Source organism: Heloderma suspectum, chromosome 6, assembly GCF_057233095.1.
Source record: "Heloderma suspectum isolate Gila_16-S chromosome 6, 16-S_ref, whole genome shotgun sequence".
NCBI classification, from domain to species: Eukaryota; Metazoa; Chordata; class Lepidosauria; order Squamata; family Helodermatidae; genus Heloderma; species Heloderma suspectum.
The window spans coordinates 125,850,662-125,868,108 of record NC_139463.1 but is presented as its reverse complement, the minus strand read 5'-3'; the positions used below and the strand labels follow the sequence as shown (position 1 = coordinate 125,868,108).

The following is a 17,447-nucleotide window of genomic DNA, read 5'->3' as shown; positions in this document are numbered from 1 at the left end:
TCTATATTCACGAGCAAAACACCAAAAGGTGTCCAAGGACAGTATCCAACAACGTCACTGCGCTAACACAAATTAAATTGCCCGAGTGTAAAGGATCCCTAGCACACTGCCGATAGTGGTAGCTTGCACAACAGGTTTTCTGGGAATCCCATTGCACAAGCTAGAGCTATTGATGTCGTACTAGAGGTCTCATGTTAGTGCAATGTAATTTGTGCTAGCACAATGAGACCGTTGGATACTGCCCCAGATGTCCACAGAAAACCACTGTGTGGCTCTGTGAGCACTGATGAAATATTCTCCCAGTGATCAAACTCCTGCCAGTAGGCTACCTGTGATGTGTTTGCAGCCTCTGAGAAGTGTTCAAGGACAGTACTACTTACGGGAAGGGAATTGCCTGATTTGGGGTTGGGGGCTGTTTTTGTCTTTGCCTGAAGCATGTGGCTTGGCTTGCCTTAAAAAAAGAGTTTACAAACAATTGCTTTGATACCTCAAACCAAAAACATACACACTGAATTAATAAATTCTAACATTAAGGGTTTAACATCTCTCTCCACAACACCAGCTAGTAACAATAGAAGGATGCCCAACAGTACATACAGTTTTGCTTATAAACCCTTAAAAAAACCCTTGTCCAAGTTGTCAGCAGTTTATCAAAAGAAGTCAAAGCTTGGCTCACTTGTTGAAGTCACCAGATGCTGTGCTTGACAGGTACTTCCTTGCAATGCCTCAGTAGTCTGCTTACGGCTCATTGAGGTCAGAAGTGCCTAGGTCAGGAGTGTTGTCCAGCCTCTTCCAGCCCGAGAGTAAAATTATGCTTTGGAAACGCTCTTGGAGGGCCACATTCCAATAGTGGGTGTGGTTGAAGGCAAAACGGTTCTGGCCAAAGTATACCAGCATATTTTATCTTAAAGCTCTTCCTGCCTCTAAGTAAGGCTTAGGAGAGGCATTTGAACATTTTAGAAGGGGGAAAAACTGTGCAAAAGCTGGGAAACCACCAAAAGGTCAAGGAACGGGGCTGTGGCTATCTGGGGGACCACAATCTTGAAATTCAACACCCCTGCTTAAACTGTAAAAAAATAACACCATTGATATCCAAATATTTAAAAATTTGGCATAAGCTTTTGTAGGCTAGAAGCTATCAGATGCATTTAAAAAATATGGCATAAGCTTTTGTAGGCTAGAAGCTATCAGATGCATGAAGTGTTATTCTCACTTCGCAGATATGCATGTAGAACAGAAAAGTGTCACTGAAGCGCAATCCGATTGCAGGAGAGGGAGAGCTGCTTTTCCAGTCGGTGTGGGTAGAGGAAGAGAACATCTAGGCCCCGAAGCTGGGCTATTAATAATTCCAGTCAGACGGGAACAAAATGTACTCACCTCCTGACCCATCTTTCTGTGCTGTGATTTGTCTGATTCCACAGCAGGGAGAGGTTGCCAGTTGCAGACATAAGCCTGCCTCTACCCTGGAGAGGGCATATATCCATAAAGAAGAATGCTTGGTGTCATGGGGGACTGGGAGGGGTTCAACGTGCTTTATGATGAACAAATGGATCTGATCATAGCCAGGCTTGAGTGCTGTGTGGGATAGGAAGCTGCAAAACCTGCAGGGAAATGGGGTGGAGGAAGGACCCAAAGTAAAAAAGAAAAAAGGGGTTTTCATGCTGCTTTCCCATTTGTCTTGCTGCCTCTTACAAATAGGAGAGCTGTCCTCCATTATAAACAATTATTTCTGGGTCTCTGGTGGTGCATAATTTTAATTATTCAAATACTGCTTCATAAGGACTAGGAACTTTTTTCTTTCTTAAACATATAATATGTAAGATTCTCACAAAAGTCTTGAGGCTGGGCAAAGATTAATCCAGGGTTTCCTATATATGCCCACTCACGGGCAAACTTCTGAACAAACCCCAACAGGCATCAATATGCAGAACTATGAGCTCACGAATTGATGAAGAAAAAGAAAAAAAATATAAACTCTCCTTGTAGCATTGCATATAGTTGAAAATATGGATTTCAGATGGTAATTTGCATATTCGTATCGTGTGAAGAACTTTGATCTGAGAAATGGTTTTAGCTTCTGATTGCATCTTTGTAGACCCCTAGTTTTTCCATATTGAAGGCAAAAGGAGAAGGGGACGGCAGAGGATGAGATGGCTAGATAGCATCACCGATGCAATGAATGTGAACTTGAGCATGCTCCGGGAGAGAGCGAAGGACGGGAAGGCCTGGCATGCTATGGTCCATGGGGTCAAGAAGAGTCGGACATGACTTAACGACTGAACAACAACAACAAATTTTTTCCATACAGGATAACAGGAAACTACAAACAAAGGTATTGCTGTTCTCCTGATTCTGATACACACCTATCTCACAACAGTTATCATCTTAGAATAGGTATTCTCTCCTTTGTGAAAGAAGAGAGAATGCCTCCTTTAACATGTCTCGTGCAATCTGAAGTTTTTATACGTTCTTGTAATGGAGAGAACAGCGCTGATAGCGCCCAATAATAGTCTTCAGACACATGTAGGAAGAAAGCCAGACTATGAAGCACATGGTCTTCGATGTCTATATACTAATGCCCAGAGTATGGGAAACAAACAGAATGAACTTGAACTCTTAATACAGGAGGGAAATTATGACTTGATAGGTATAACTGAGACTTGGTGGGATGACTCTCATGACTGGAATACAGCAGTTGAAGGATATAACTTGTTCAAAAAGAACAGGAGGAACAGAAAGGGAGGCGGGGTTGCACTGTATGTGAAAAATACATATCTCTGCACAGAAATACAGGAGGAGGAGCTTGGTAGCCCCATCGAGAGCATCTGGGTTGAAATAAATGGAGCAAAGAATAAAAGGAACCTGGTGGTCGGAGTCTACTACCGGCCACCCAATCAAGGAGAAGCCAAGGATGAAACTTTTGAAAAGCAAATAGCCAATGTTTTAAGGAAGCATGATGTAGTAGTAATGGGGGACTTCAATTTCCCCGATATTTGTTGGGAGACAAATTCTGCAAAACATGGCCCCTCCAGGAAATTCCTGACTTGTGTGGCGGATAACTTCCTCCTACAGAAAGTAGAGGAAGGAACTAGAGGATCGGCTATCCTTGACTTGATCCTAACCAACAGAGATGACTTAGTGGATAAAGTAGCAGTTACAGGAACTCTGGGGGAAAGCGACCATGTTGTACTTGAGTTCTTGGTTCTAAGGGAAGCAAAAGCCGAGTGTACTCAAACGCGTACCCTGGATTTTAGGAAAGCTGATTTTAATAAACTCAGAACAATGATCAGTAAGGTCCCATGGCAAACAATGCTAGCGAGAAAAGGAGTCCAAGATGGGTGGGAACTTTTAAAAAAGGAAATTCTCAAGGCACAATCACAAACAATTCCAACAAGAAGAAAAGGTGGAAGACAACAGAAGAAGCCAATGTGGCTTCACAAAAAGCTTAGGGATGACCTGAAAACAAAAAAGGACACATATAAGAAGTGGAAAGAAGGCCAAGTAACAAAGGAAGAGTACAGGCAGGTAGCACAGAATTGCAGGGATGGCGTCAGGAAGGCTAAAGCGGAGAACGAGGTGAGGTTAGCGAGGGATGCTAAAAACAACAAAAAGGCTTTCTTCAGCTACGTGCATAGTAAAAGGCAGAGGAAAGAAATGGTTGTTCAGCTATTAAATAAGGATGGCAAAATGATAACAGATGACAAAGAAAAGGCAGAGGTGCTCAATTCCTACTTTGGCTCAGTCTTCTCCCAAAAGAGGGTCTATGACCCCCCTGGCAAAGGCGAAGTACAGGCTGAAGGGGCAGGATTGCAGCTTGAGATCGACAGGCATATGGTCAAGGAACACCTCATTACTTTGAATGAGTTCAAATCTCCAGGGCCAGATGAACTGCATCCTAGAGTAATAAAGGAACTGGCAGAAGAACTCTCAGAACCGCTGTCTATTCTCTTTGAGAAATCATGGAGGACCGGGGAAGTGCCAGATGACTGGAGGAGGGCTAACGTTGTCCCTATCTTCAAAAAGGGTAAAAAGGAGGAACCTGGGAACTACAGACCAGTCAGTCTGACATCAATCCCTGGGAAAATTCTGGAGCAGATCATAAAGCAATCCATCTGGAAGCACCTTGACAACAATGCCGTGATTACTCGAAGCCAACATGGATTTGTCAAAAACAAGTCCTGCCAGACAAATCTGATCTCATTTTTTGATCAAGTCACCTCCCTTGTAGACCGTGGGAATGCTGTAGACATCATATACCTCGACTTCAGCAAAGCTTTCGACAAAGTGCCCCATGATATCCTGATGAGCAAACTTGCTCGAAGTGGGCTAGATGAAACAACGATCATGTGGATCCACAGTTGGCTACAGAATCGGACTCAAAGAGTGCTTATCAATGGGACCTTCTCAAGCTGGGGAGAGGTAACGAGCGGGGTACCGCAGGGCTCAGTCCTGGGCCCAGTGCTCTTCAACATTTTTATTAATGACTTGGAGGAGGAGGTGCAGGGAATGCTGATCAAATTTGCAGATGACACAAAATTGGGAGGGATAGCTAATACTTTGGAAGACAGAAACAAAATTCAAAGTGATCTTGATAGACTGGAGTGCTGGGCAGAAAACAACAGAATGGCATTTAATAGGGACAAATGCCAAGTTCTGCACCTAGGAAAAAGAAACCAAATGCACAGTTACAAGATGGGGGATACGTGGCTCAACCACACTACGAGCGAGAAGGATCTTGGAATTGTCGTCGATCACAAGCTGAATATGAGCCAACAATGTGATGTGGCTGCAAAAAAGGCAAATGCTATTTTGGGCTGCATTAATAGAAGCATCGCTTCCAAATCCCGGGAAGTACTAGTTCCCCTCTACTCAGCACTGGTTAGGCCTCATCTGGAGTACTGTGTCCAGTTCTGGGCACCACACTTTAAGAAGGATGCAGACAAGCTGGAGAGGGTTCAAAGGAGGGCAACAAAGATGATCAGGGGACTGGAAACAAAGCCCTATGAAGAGAGACTGAAAGAACTGGGCATGTTTAGCCTTGAGAAGAGAAGACTGAGGGGAGATATGATAGCACTCTTCAAGTACTTGAAAGGTTGTCACAGAGAAGAAGGCCAGGATCTCTTCTTGATCATCCCAGAGTGCAGGACACGGAATAATGGGCTCAAGTTACAGGAAGCCAGATTCCGGCTGAACATCAGGAAAAACTTCCTGAGTGTCAGAGCAATACGGCAATGGAACCAATTACCTGGGGAGGTGGTGGGCTCTCCCACACTGGAGGCCTTTAAGACGAGGCTGGACAGCCATTTGTCAGGGATGCTCTGACTTGGATTCCTGCATTGAGCAGGGGGTTGGACTCGATGGCCTTGTAGGCCCCTTCCAACCCTACTATTCTATGATTCTATGATTCTATTGTATTAAAAGTAGTATTTTATTTTAAAACACCTGCTACCTGTTTAATCAGGGGTTCCTTTTTAGTTGATTAAAAGGGATTTCATTGACTTTTAATTTTAATTGACTCAAGTGATTAATTGATAAAGCATTGTAGCCATGACAACATAGCACATATTTATTTATTTGATTTGTACCCCACCTTTTTATAAAAATGATAATAAAGCAAATGCATTCAACACAATTAAAAACACAACAATAACAGCATCCAGTCCAAAGGCCTGCTTGAATATAAGGATCTTTGTCTGATGGTGGAAGAGCAGCAGAGAGGGAGTGAATTTAGCCTCCCTCAGCAGGGAGTTCCACAGCTTGGGAGCAGCCACCCAGAAGGCCCTCTTTCACATCGCCACCAAAGGTGCCTCTGAGGGTGGCAGTCTCGAAAGGAGGGCCATTCCCAAAGATCTTAGGACCCGGACAGGTTTGTACGGGAGAAGGTTGTCTTTCAGGTAGCCTGGTCCCAAGCTGTGTAGTGGAGCTGCTGTAACAAGAGAGTCACGTGCTCCCTTAACCAGCCCCATTCAGCAGTCTGGCTGCAGCGTTCTGCACCAGCTGAAGTTTCTGAACAGTTTTGGAAGGCAGCCCCACATAGAGTGTGTTACAGTAGTCCAAATGGGATGTAACTAAGGCATGCACGACCACGGCCAGATCAGACATCTCTAGGAACGGGCACAGTTGGCACACAAGCCTCAGCTGTGCAAACATACTCCTGGCCACTGCTGACATCTGGGCATCCGAGTTCAAGGCTGAATCCAGTACACCCACAGTGCGAGCCTGAGTCTTCAGGTGGAGTGTAACACCATCCAGCACAGGCTGAATCCCTACTCCCTGATCTGCCTTTTCGCTGACCAGGGGCACATCTGTCTTGTCTGGATCAAGCTTCAGTTTGTTTGGCCTCATCCAGTCCATTACTGACATCAGACACAGGTTTAGAACTAGAAGAGCTTCTTTAGCATTGGATAGAAAGGGTGCAGTTGGGTGTCCAGTATGCTGATGACACTGAACCCCAAAGCTCCAGACAGTCTCTCCCAGCAGTTTCATCTATCTGTTAAATAGCATGGGGGATAAGACGGAACCCTGGGGAACCACAGCCCAATGGCCATGGCGTCACACAGGCATCCCCAGCACCAGCTTCTGAGATCGCCCCCCCGAGACGGACCGGAGCCACCCTGTAACAGCGCCTGCCCGTCCTCTCTCAGACAGAGGCCCTGGAAGGACGCACCGGCTGATGGTATCGAAAGCCACCAAGCGGTCCAGCTGAACCAACAGGGACACGCTCCCCTGTCCAGTTCCCGGAGCAGATCATCCACCAAGGGGACCAAGGCAGCCTCTGGCCCATAACCAGGTCTGGAGTCATATCGGAACTGATCTAGAGAATCTGCATCATCCAGAAATCCTTGGAGACGAGAGGCCACCATGTGCTCCAGCACCTTGCCCAAGAATGGAATAGACGAGAATGGCAGGATGTTACCCAATACAGTGAGGTTTTTTTTTTTAAACAAAGGTCTTTTATTATATATTTTGTTGTTCAGTCGTGTCCGACTCTTCGTGACCCCACGGACCGGAGCACGCCAGGCCTTCCCGGCCTCCGCTCTCTCCCGAAAGTGAATTACTGGATTGGTTGAATATAATTTAAAAAAAAAAGCAACCTGGGGCACCGCTACAGTAAGCTGTGGAAACCCTGTCAAGGTTTTTTTTCTCATTTTTTAGGAAATGTAATTTAAAATTTCCCTCATAAAACGAAACATCTAGAGTGGCCGCTCCCCTCCCCCCTTCATTTTTCCAGTCTTTTCTGCCCCGCCCCATCACCAACGGCTATCCACTCGAGGCCCCGCCCCCGTCCTGGCCCCGCCTCTCATTCCCCGCAAAGTGTAAACATCCACAGCAGCGGCGGCCGCGTGATCCTTCACCGCACGAGTACTCCCTTTCTCTGCGGGCTGGGTCCAGGCGAGCCAACGGGGAGCGGGCCTGGCGGGCACAGCCAATGGGCGCCCGGGGAGGGCGCGGCCTGGACACGCGGACTCTTGCATGCTGCTGCGGAGCAACCCAATCGGCGGAGAAGAGGGGCGGGGAGATACGGAGCCCTCGCGCCAGCAGAGGCGCGCCTTCCGCTCGGCCTCGGCCGGGCGTCACGCGGCCCCTTGCATGTTGCGGCGGTGGTCGACCAATGAATGGTCTGCTGGAGGAAGACGTTCAGGGAGGAGCGGCCAATGAGGGGCGGGCAGAGCGGCTGCGACGGCCTTCATTGGAAAGAAGCGGAGAGGGGGCGTGTCCCGGTGGCGGCAGGCTCACGCGGAAGGATGCATGGTGCTGAAGTGGGGCGCGCGCCTGATAGGCTCAGTCGGTAGAAAGCCGTAGAAGAGGCGAAGGGATCTGGTCTGAGGTGAGCGGCGAAGTGGTTGGGGTCTCGAACCCAAGGAGCAGGCGGGGAAGGAAGGGGAGAGAGGGAGAGCTCGGTGGGCTCAAGGGGGCGGGGTGCAGAAAGGGAGTATGGGCGGAAATTGGGGAGGGGTGACTGGGACGGATTTGGGGGGAGCCGTCAGTTCTGGGAAAGGGGGCTAAGTCACACCGGGGCTTTGTGGGGGGGGGGTGACGTCCTGAGGAGTGGAAGGTAGAAAGGGGAGATCTGGGGAGTCAGTGGGGAATGGAGATAACGGGGTTTGAGGAGGGGTCGTTTGGAGGGAGGGGGCAGGGGAAGACTGGGAAGGTGTGGGGAGGCAGAGAGTACTGGGAGTCAGTCTGGCAAGGGAGAGAGATTTTGCGGAGGGGGAGGCAGAAAGGGAGAGTTGGCGGCATCAGAGTGATTTGGAAAGTGATTGGGGGGAGGGATTGGGAGGGCAGATTTGGTTTTGGATAAGGGAGGGGGGCAGGTAGCGGTGGGGCAGGTGGGGGGAGCCTGAGGAGGGATAGGATTAAAGGGGAGGAGGTTAAGGAAGGGCGGAAGAAAGGAGAGTGGAGAAATGGGGTAGGGTAGGAAGACATGGTAATTGAAGGAATCAAGGGAAAGGTGAACTGGCTGGGAGGGATTTGGGGTTGGAAAGGGTTTTGGGAAAGTGATGAGCACAAAGGTTTATTGGGTGTTTTTTTGAGGTGCGTGAAAATCCAGACAGGTGGCGTTACAATGGAGTGGGGGAGGAGAAAGGAGGAGGGGGGAGGCTGGGCTGCAAAGCGGGGTGGAAACAAAGAAGGGAGACTGGTCTGGGGTGCAGGGGGTTGGTGTTTGGGGAAGAGAAGGGATGGGAAGGAAAGGGGGTTGAGGATCAGAACACACACACACACACAGATGTTTAAGGGTGATCTTTGGGAGGGAAAAAGAGGGAGAGTAGGGAAGCCAAGGGTTGGGGGTTGATGAATTGGGATGGACATAAGGGAGTAATGTATTTGGTTCAGCAACAGAGATAAGGGGTTGATGGGATACAGTTGGAAAAGGGGCAACTGAGGGATGTAGAGAATTGAGCCTCTGAGCAGAGGGTTGGTGAAGAGACCCCCCTCCCTGTTTCAAATATATATATAAAATTAATCTGGTGACTAATTGATGCTGCATTCCAGGAGTTGGTGTGTATGTGGACATGGGTGGTGTCTCTATTATTCCATCCCAAACAGTTTAGTTTATAAAACCTTTAATTTGTTCTAAATAAAATATAAATTAAAAACCCCAGTTTAATTTGTCTTACACTTGTAGGGTGACAGCTTTTATGAAATGCAGAACTTGGAATAGGGGGGCCGGTTACATTGAGGAAAATGGTGTGTCTCCAGGGAAGCAACCAGCAAGAGCCATAGTAAAGTGCTTCAGCAAGGAAAGAAATCAGCCAGGCAGAATTTGGGGGTGAGGTTTATTGGAGACAGACGAAAAAGGATAAAAGTGGGGCTGTCATTGAAGGGGTGTGGATGGGCAGATATACAGGGAGGACCAGGGATAGTAGGAACTGGAGGCTTGCCCATGGGAAATGGAGAGGACCTCTGATGAGTATTGTGTTCATGGGGAGGTGGGACCAAAGTGGAGAGGGGGAGACTAGCTGAGGAGATGTGTGGGATTTTATGGAAGACAAGTTCTTCAGAGCTGGATAGGAATGGCGTGCCATAAGGCAGGGGTTGAGAACCTGTGGCTCCCAGGTGTTGTTGGATTCCATCAGCACCAGCCAATACAGCCAATAGTTAGGGATGGCAGGAGTTGTGGTCCAACAGCATCTGGAGGGCCAAGTTGCCCAAGCCCTGCCATAAGGGATGATAGGGAGAAATCCAAAGGAAGGAAGAAAAGAAAGCTGCTGAGTAATGCAGGGACATAGAAATAAAACGAGAACATGATGAAATCAGAACACCTACACACATCACAGTCTGGAATCTATGAAAACACATTGCTTAGGTTTAGTACATTTCAAAAAAAGGCAGAGTCCTGTGATCCATCTGTAAAAACGGAGGCAGCTTTTGGGATGAGCATCTGCCACTTGAACCATGCCGTCATGGTTCCAAAGTTTGCATCAGTAGCTTATCTGGCTTGGCCATTGTTTTATTCAACAGAAAAATCTCTAGATGTCTCTCGACTGTTACTCCAACATTTGAAGCTGTTCTAAGTGACTGACATGGCATCGATTATAATCTTAAATGCTTTTCCTTTGAGCAGGTTGTCTGCTGTGGCTAATTTCTCTCTGAATGCCAGGAACTCTGGGAAATAACTTTATCTAGAGCTGGGCAGGCAGACGTGCCTACATGCGTCTTTCGTAAGAACTCTGTGATTCGATAACGCCAGTGAATATCCAGTGCTATACAATTCCTCAGCGGCTATTATGTAATACGTGCTGAGAGGAAAGAGCGCCGTGCTGAGACCTGCTGGGCTGCTTGGGGTTTTGTGTTCATGTCATATTCCTTGGGAGATGACTCATTATATCATCAGGCTTCACCTGTTTTCTGCACAGTTTTAATGTTTGTCCAGAACCATGGATTCGAGAGAAGAGAGCCGTAGTGTTTGAGGATGAATACGTCTTGACAAATGTGTTACATGTACACACAAATGAGTTATTAGTTAATTGCCAGTTTGATTTTGCTGTTTATTTTGCAGAAATAATGTATGTGCATAAAATTTAAAGACAAAATTGTATTCTCAAAAGGTAAAATTCAGAACACTGAGGTATCTAAAGGGAAACAGTTCAGCCTAATAACAGCGGAGGAAAGAAAGAAGATAGACTGAATTGTTTTGTCACCAAAAGTCCACCAGAGAAATTTAGTCATTTATTAAGAACATTAAAGTCTGCACACGTTGAGTTCAGAGCAATGTTATTAGTATTTAGTAATAGCATATCTGACTCAGTAGCCTGAGATATTCATACTCTGTTCTATTTCCCCCAGTACTTACTTGTATCCCATGTTTCTGTAAGGTTGGCAGTGACCTATGCTCCAAGGGACAGATCAAGTCCATACTTCCTTAGCGTCAGCAGTGCTGCTGCTCAGATGCTCCTAGACTATTAAGTGAGCCCAAACTCATCCTTCTTCTTGCTTTGCAGTCACTTGGCACTGTATATTCACCCCTTTCTCTTGGACTGAAGTATATCCAAGTAGAGCCATGGGTAGTGAGGAAAGAAGAGCAAAGACAGCTTCCTGGGAATATACTTGGATCCTCTTGAAATGACAGTTACGCAAGGACTCATTGATGGTTCTTCCTTGAGAAAATCTCAGATCAATTTGAGGTGGGGGGAACTTTGAATCTTCAGTTTGCTTCCAAAACTTCCTTCAGTGTGGATTTCCCCTCCTGTTTTGTGTTTATTAATATGTTTCTCTCCATATTGAAATACTTGAGGGAGTAGCATTCAGTATAGCGTGGAAATGAAATAGTTTCTCCTTTGCATTGAGCCTCTTTGGTTGATCTTGACATCCAAACTAGCAGACAAACCAACAAAGAAGAGAACCAAAAAGTCCCTCCCCAAACACCCTCCCAAATCCCTCAAAAGGCTCTACTGCAATGCAGGCTCCTCCCAGCCCATTTGTCCTCCTCTTAGGTTTGGAGTAAGAGCACTGAGTGTTGATCTTCTGTGGCTTCTTTCTCCTGTGAAGTATATGAGGCACTTTACTGGAGGGAGTTAAACCTCTTTTCCTTCTCCAAAGAGCAGCCTGGTGATGTTTTTCTGGAGGAGCAGGAGGGAACCACATTGTGTCTTTGAATGCTATTTCTCCTGATGTTCCCCTGTTCCGACCCTTTTACTTAAAAGCATGACTGTGTGAGGTTGGTGGCTTCCCCCCCTTTTCTTTCATATTCTTTTGCAGTGAATTTGTCTTCCCTCCAGTTCATTTTCCTGCCAGTTTATTGGATCCCACATTTGTGTATTTGGCATCTAGAGATCATTTGTAATTGCTCATGGTGAAGTCCAGCAAGATTGTGGTGCCCTCAGAAGAACACCTTTTAAGAGGAAGAAAATTAAGAAAGGAAGTGTGTGTGTGTGTGTGTGTTTATAGGTGTATCTCAGCTTTGTTTTGAATGTGGCCTGAAGTTCTAGCTCCTGCTTTCATAGCAGAAGCCAAATATGCCTAAATTAATATTTAATTTATGTGTATATATTCTTCAAAAATTTGCCAAAAAAAATCTGAAGGAATTGGATGACTCAGAAAACCTGTCGGATGGCGTGGAGATATCTGACAAGTGTTGTGATATGTGGTGTGCTGCCAGGACAGGCAGATGGTGGGACAAATTGTGCTGCTGAAAAAGAACAGCTGAAGTGAAGCTTAACTTTTGTCAAAGATGAGAGCGCTCTAGAGAGCAAAACGGCAGCAGGATTACTGCCGAGAACATGAGTCTCAGGTATCCCAGCAGGTCAAAGCCCCTTTTGCAGGAACATTTATAATTAACAGTCAGCAGTGCTAGGATTAAACATCATCAGCTCTGCTTCTAAAGAAGGAATGACTAACATCTCGGCATGGAAATAGATGGGCTACGTTCACAGGTTCCTGCAGGCGATTGGTTCTTCAAGGAATAATACAGATGAAGGTATTTGATTCTCTCTTACCTTTGTATCCAGGAGCTGAAATTGAGAGGGTGGAGGGTAATTGAAGAGACTTCATCTAGGGCAAGACTGGCCATTGAGGGAAACTCAACAAGATCTTCACAAATAATCAAAAACAAGAACTGGATGTGGAGGACAGAATAGCTGCTAACTACACTAGCATAGCACCTTTGTCTTGCAGACTATGTTTAGGAATGTTAACACTAAAGAATCCTGTGTGATGGAAAAAACTTCTGCCCTGGACTATATTGTGATAAAAAAAACAGTATCAGAAAAAGAGGCGGTACTTTGGGTAGGTGGGATTACATATATTGCTGTGTAATTGGGAGGCCTGTAGTTGGAGCCATCTCTGCACAGTCCAGCTGGCAGAATCATGTAGACTTTGGACCTTGCCCCTCCATTTCAGCAGCTTTACAGTAGTGCCAAAAATACTGTGGGTGTACAGTAGGGGAAAGGTTATTTGGCAGGCTGGGTAGGGTGGCAGTGACTGTTCCTGGGCGCTAATGGCTGGGTGCTGCGCTGTCCTGGGGCGTGTGCATTTGTAGTGTTGATCCACGTGCAGAGCCTGGTTTCCCAGCGTCTCTGCTATGTACTGTTCCCTCCTCCAAGGCACTGCCCCAGTTATGCTTAGCTCTTCTGGAACAGAATGTTCTGTACAAATGTGTATGTGGGCGAGGCACTCTTGCAGAAGCTTGCTGCCAGGCACACAGGCTTGGATCAGGCTGAGTACTTCCAGCTGGGGGCAGTACCTTCCCAAAACGATGGAAGCTAAAAGTGAAACACTGAAAGAATAGCTTAGATACATCCGTTTTGGAAACATAAGCTGATGCCCTGAAAGACACACGATAGTGTCTGAAGCTGAGTGGTATAAAAGGGAGTGGGGGCGGATTGTGTGCCTTCAGTAACTCTTGTGTATAATGTCTTATTATTTGGAGGTTTCTCGGGCCATTTATTTATCCATAAATATTCCTTAACCCCTCCCTTACTGCCCCAGTAATGGATCCTTCAAGGCAGCAAATCTTGGTTAACAAAATAAAATAAAAATAATGCTTTTATGCTTTGATTATTTAATGTGTCGTATGCCACGCCAAGCAGGGATCGATGTTGCTCTAGCCACCATTAACCTATCCAACTGAAATCCATTTTGAAATGGTGTGTGTCGGGGGGGGGGGGGATTACTCCCGTCCATCCAGACCGCATGCAAATATTTTGGAATGCATACCTCCACAAGCAAGGCCCTCCCCAGCTTCTTTGGCTTCCCTGACTAACTGGAAATGTTTTGCTCTCCTTTGCTCTGCTGCTTCATTATCTTGTCCCTCTTTGTTTGAAGAACAAATTAGCATGTTGTTGTGGGCGGGAGTCGCTGGCAATCTCTTGAACCAGCAGAGGAAGCCAAAAGAACACAATGTTCTAGTCTGCCTTTTATGGCCACCGCCTCTGTTCCTCCAATTTGCGGTGTGGAAATAACTCTTGGCTATGCGGCAGGGGGAGGAGCTTCTGCAGTTGCTTCCTCACTCTCGAGGCAGCCAGCCCTCCCGACTGCTGTGTGTTGTACAATGCAGTGCAGCCTGTGTCTGTCTGTGAGCTTGGCTGGGAAGTGTTACATAAGACGTGTGGATGGGAGAGGAGTGATAGGGCTACCAGCCTGATCAGATGACCTGGTTGTGGAAGGAATTTGGCCACACTTACTGGAAGGGAGCGCTTGCTCTTATTGCAGCTGACAGCATGCCAGGCTGAGGCAGCAAAGGGAGGAGACTGAGAGTTTAGTGGGCAGAGGGAGCAAAGCAGAGGTGACAGTCCCCACGTTTCAGCGCTGCCATTCCTACTTCCTGTACTTCGCTCTTGAGGGGAAGTTGGACTCTGCCTGGGAATCAAAGTTTCTGGATGTAGGTGGCCTTCTGTCTGATGGGAGTGGGAACGTGGGACCAGGACTTTTGGTCCACTGGCAATGTAATCGTAACCAGCGATGGTGGAGAGGGAATGGGGCCAGCACGGAGGGGGACTAGAAATTAGTGGAAAATCGTTTTTAACTAGACTTGGGAATGGTATCTAGAGAGGGGAGGCGCTCAGGAGTGTTGACTGGAGGTTTGAGCAGCACATTGTAAGCTTGCTTTATATCACTTTTGTTTTAACTTTCACTGAGTAAAGAGATTTCCAAGTAGCCACCTTGACCCTTTTTCTTTCCTCCTGTCTGTTTGACTGAAAGGCCTCCTCTAAGTCCCCCATGTGCAGGGAATGTTTGGCCACATCAGCAGACTCCCGGAACCTCTGGATTGCCTAGATAGTAATCCCTCCAATATAGTAAAATGTACAAATTAGGCTAGGGAAATGTCTTTTTATCGGACAGATTTGTAGTAGGCTTGGGATTAGGTAGGCTGTTAAATCATACACAATCCTTTCTGATTAGAATGCCATGCAATATGGAAGTTGACATATTATTGTATTAAGTAAATGTTCCTTTAAAAAAGAGAGCAAGCGAGCACCTTATATTTATCTCTGGATAGCTAGAAAAGTTAGCTAACTTCCTGTTGTCAGACACAGGAAACTTGGGTGTGGGATCTGATCTTGGGCAGGTTGTTTAGGGGGTATTTTGTATAGATGACGACATTTTTTTCTTTTGTCCCCTCTGCTTCCTTTTGTGAATGAATTCTTTATATGTGACTGTCACTTATGTGGCAAGAGTTTTACTGCTTATTATTTAAGCAGTAAATAATTCCCCTCTCTTTTGGGAGGGGGGAAGGTAAGCAGTCTGCTTCTCCTTTTATTCCACTATGGAGTGAGAGTGATGATGATGGTGAAAAATATGTGGGATCACATCATGCACTACAGTGCCCTTCAGTGTTGCTTAGTTAATTCCAGTGAATTAAATGTATGCCTGGCACTGTAGAACAGAGTGAAATCTGCAGAAGTCTATTCAACTTAGCAAATAAGTCAGGTTACTAGTCAACAAAAATTATACTAGTCCACCTACTCAAACATATCTATGTAGCCATTTTTTGGCCCCAAATGGGCGGTGGTGGGGTAGCTTCCCTAATTGGTCTTTAGTTTATACTCCCTGCAGGAGAGTAGCTATTTGACACCCTGAATCCCTGGCTCTCTTATACATGTCTTCAAAAGGATGGGAAGACATTGTCTCTACAGGTCCCCACATCAACCTTAATCTGGCCCTGATCTTTTGACTCATTTCAGAACTAGGCCATTCCATCCTACACCGCTTTTTTTTGGCTGGACTATTGTGGGTGGCTTTGTTTCAAGTGACTTCCTGTGGTGTCATCATTTGTTGATAGCCATTTCCTTTCTAATCTGTACAGTGATTTTCTGAATCAGTTTCACAAGTGCCTTGTGCAGGCAGCTGGATCAGGCAGCTCTGCATTTCTCACTTTGCCTTTCGCTTAATTGACACATATGGGGCTTTTTCCTGATTACAACTGCAGCTGAACACAGCTCCCTTAGTGTGCCTTTTCAGTGATACTTCCAGAACCTAGACAGAGTGCTCCTAGTGCTATCAATCAAAAGGCATTGTGCGGCTATTCCATCTTTTCCTCCTTAACAGGTTTTTATGGTAACAAAGATGGAAAAAAAGTGGTGAGGTTACAAATGGAAGACATCATTGTCTGGACCCCTTGTAAATTTTAGTGAAGAGGCAAGGCAGTTGCAGGATAAAAGCCTCATCTGGAAGCAGCCAGGTGTTGTTCTCCCCCCTCCCCCCGGGAGACTGACTGAGATAGTTTGGGGGCTTGCCTGGTGGCTGGTAAGTCTTACTGGCTGCAGCCTTCGTTCAACTAAAAGCCATTAAGTAATATGTCCCAACTCTTGGTAGTCTTTTCCTTTGGTGGTAGAAAAAGAATGTGCAGTTCTGAAGCTTCATCCGTCGTAGCTTCGTCCAAGGAATGTGGAGATTTTCAATATTTACTCAAGTGGGCATTGAGACTTTTCCATGAAAAGCCAACTATAGTCCTTGCAGAACTACCTTTGTCCCATTTTGGGGACATTTTGTCTAAAATTGTTCTAGGACTTGTTGGGCTTCTTGTGGAGTAGAAAGGCAGATTCCCCCTGACCATATACATGCTGGCTAGAGAGAGCCCGAGGGATGAAGAATTATCCCCATCTAGGCAATTTTTTTCATATTGCACTTCCATTGGATGACAACATGACAAGGTCAGGCTTGTTCCCCTCATGTGGTTCCCTCTGCTTCTGCCTTCCTCCATTAATCAGTACACCTGCTTCTGAATTAGTGGCTACGCAGGAAGGCTCTCCATCCTGCCAGTGAGAAAGAGGTCAGAGAGGGGCCTGCAGAGCTCGTGGGTGTACATTAGAGGACCAATGGAGAGTACAATTATTATCGCTGGTGCTTGGCAGCTTGGGCGTAAGGAATGAGAGAATAAAGCAGGAGAGCCATTAGGGGTCCCACTGTTCAGGATGATAAAGGTGTCTACAATGAAAGGCAGAGAGCTTTTGTTAAGAGAGCATAAAAGTGCTTGTGTGCGTGTGTGTCTCTTTATCAAGAGGGAAAACGAGCCATCAGAGGCAGCTTTCCTCCCTTCCTGACCATGTGTCTACGCAAACAGATAATGTTGGGTAGACAAAGCCATGTGATATGCTACATCCGCTGAGCTTTTATCCTCCTAATTGCAGCTGGAGATCTGCATTGGTCTCTTGAGCTTTTTTTTTTTTTTTAAATGTCCACAGCCAGGGCTTCTGGTTGAAACGCCCAAAAACATTTTAAGTGACCTATTCAGAGCTCTAGTAGAATCAGGGGAAAATGGTACTTATACATGTTTTAATGAATGGCCCACATCTGTGTGTTTACCTTGCATCCTCTTGTTATTCCAGGTTTTCATGTCTGCCTGCATATGGTCTCTCTTCCTTTGTGCAAGAGACCCCATCTCCAAAAGAAAAAACATAGCTGGCTGGGGGATGCTGGGAGTTGTAGATGGAGTTTCAGTCTAACGCATCTGGAGGGCAACAGGTTGGGGAAGGCTGCTTTAGCTCATTTACTAATGGAGAGATTAG

At 46.2% G+C, this 17,447-nt stretch overlaps 1 protein-coding gene across 2 annotated transcripts in view; it reads left to right on the top strand.

The window, feature by feature from the left end:
- Window positions 1-7,723: 7,723 nt before the first annotated feature.
- Window positions 7,724-17,447, top strand: part of PER1 (period circadian regulator 1) — a 35,278-nt gene continuing 25,554 nt past the window's right edge. The window contains exon 1 of one of the 2 annotated variants that reach the window (XM_084806637.1): window positions 7,724-7,828. The gene's annotated coding sequence lies outside the window, so the exon portion shown is untranslated. Of the gene's footprint in view, window positions 7,829-14,206; window positions 14,321-17,447 lie in introns of those variants that run through there. The other variant, XM_084806638.1, reaches the window with a different exon arrangement.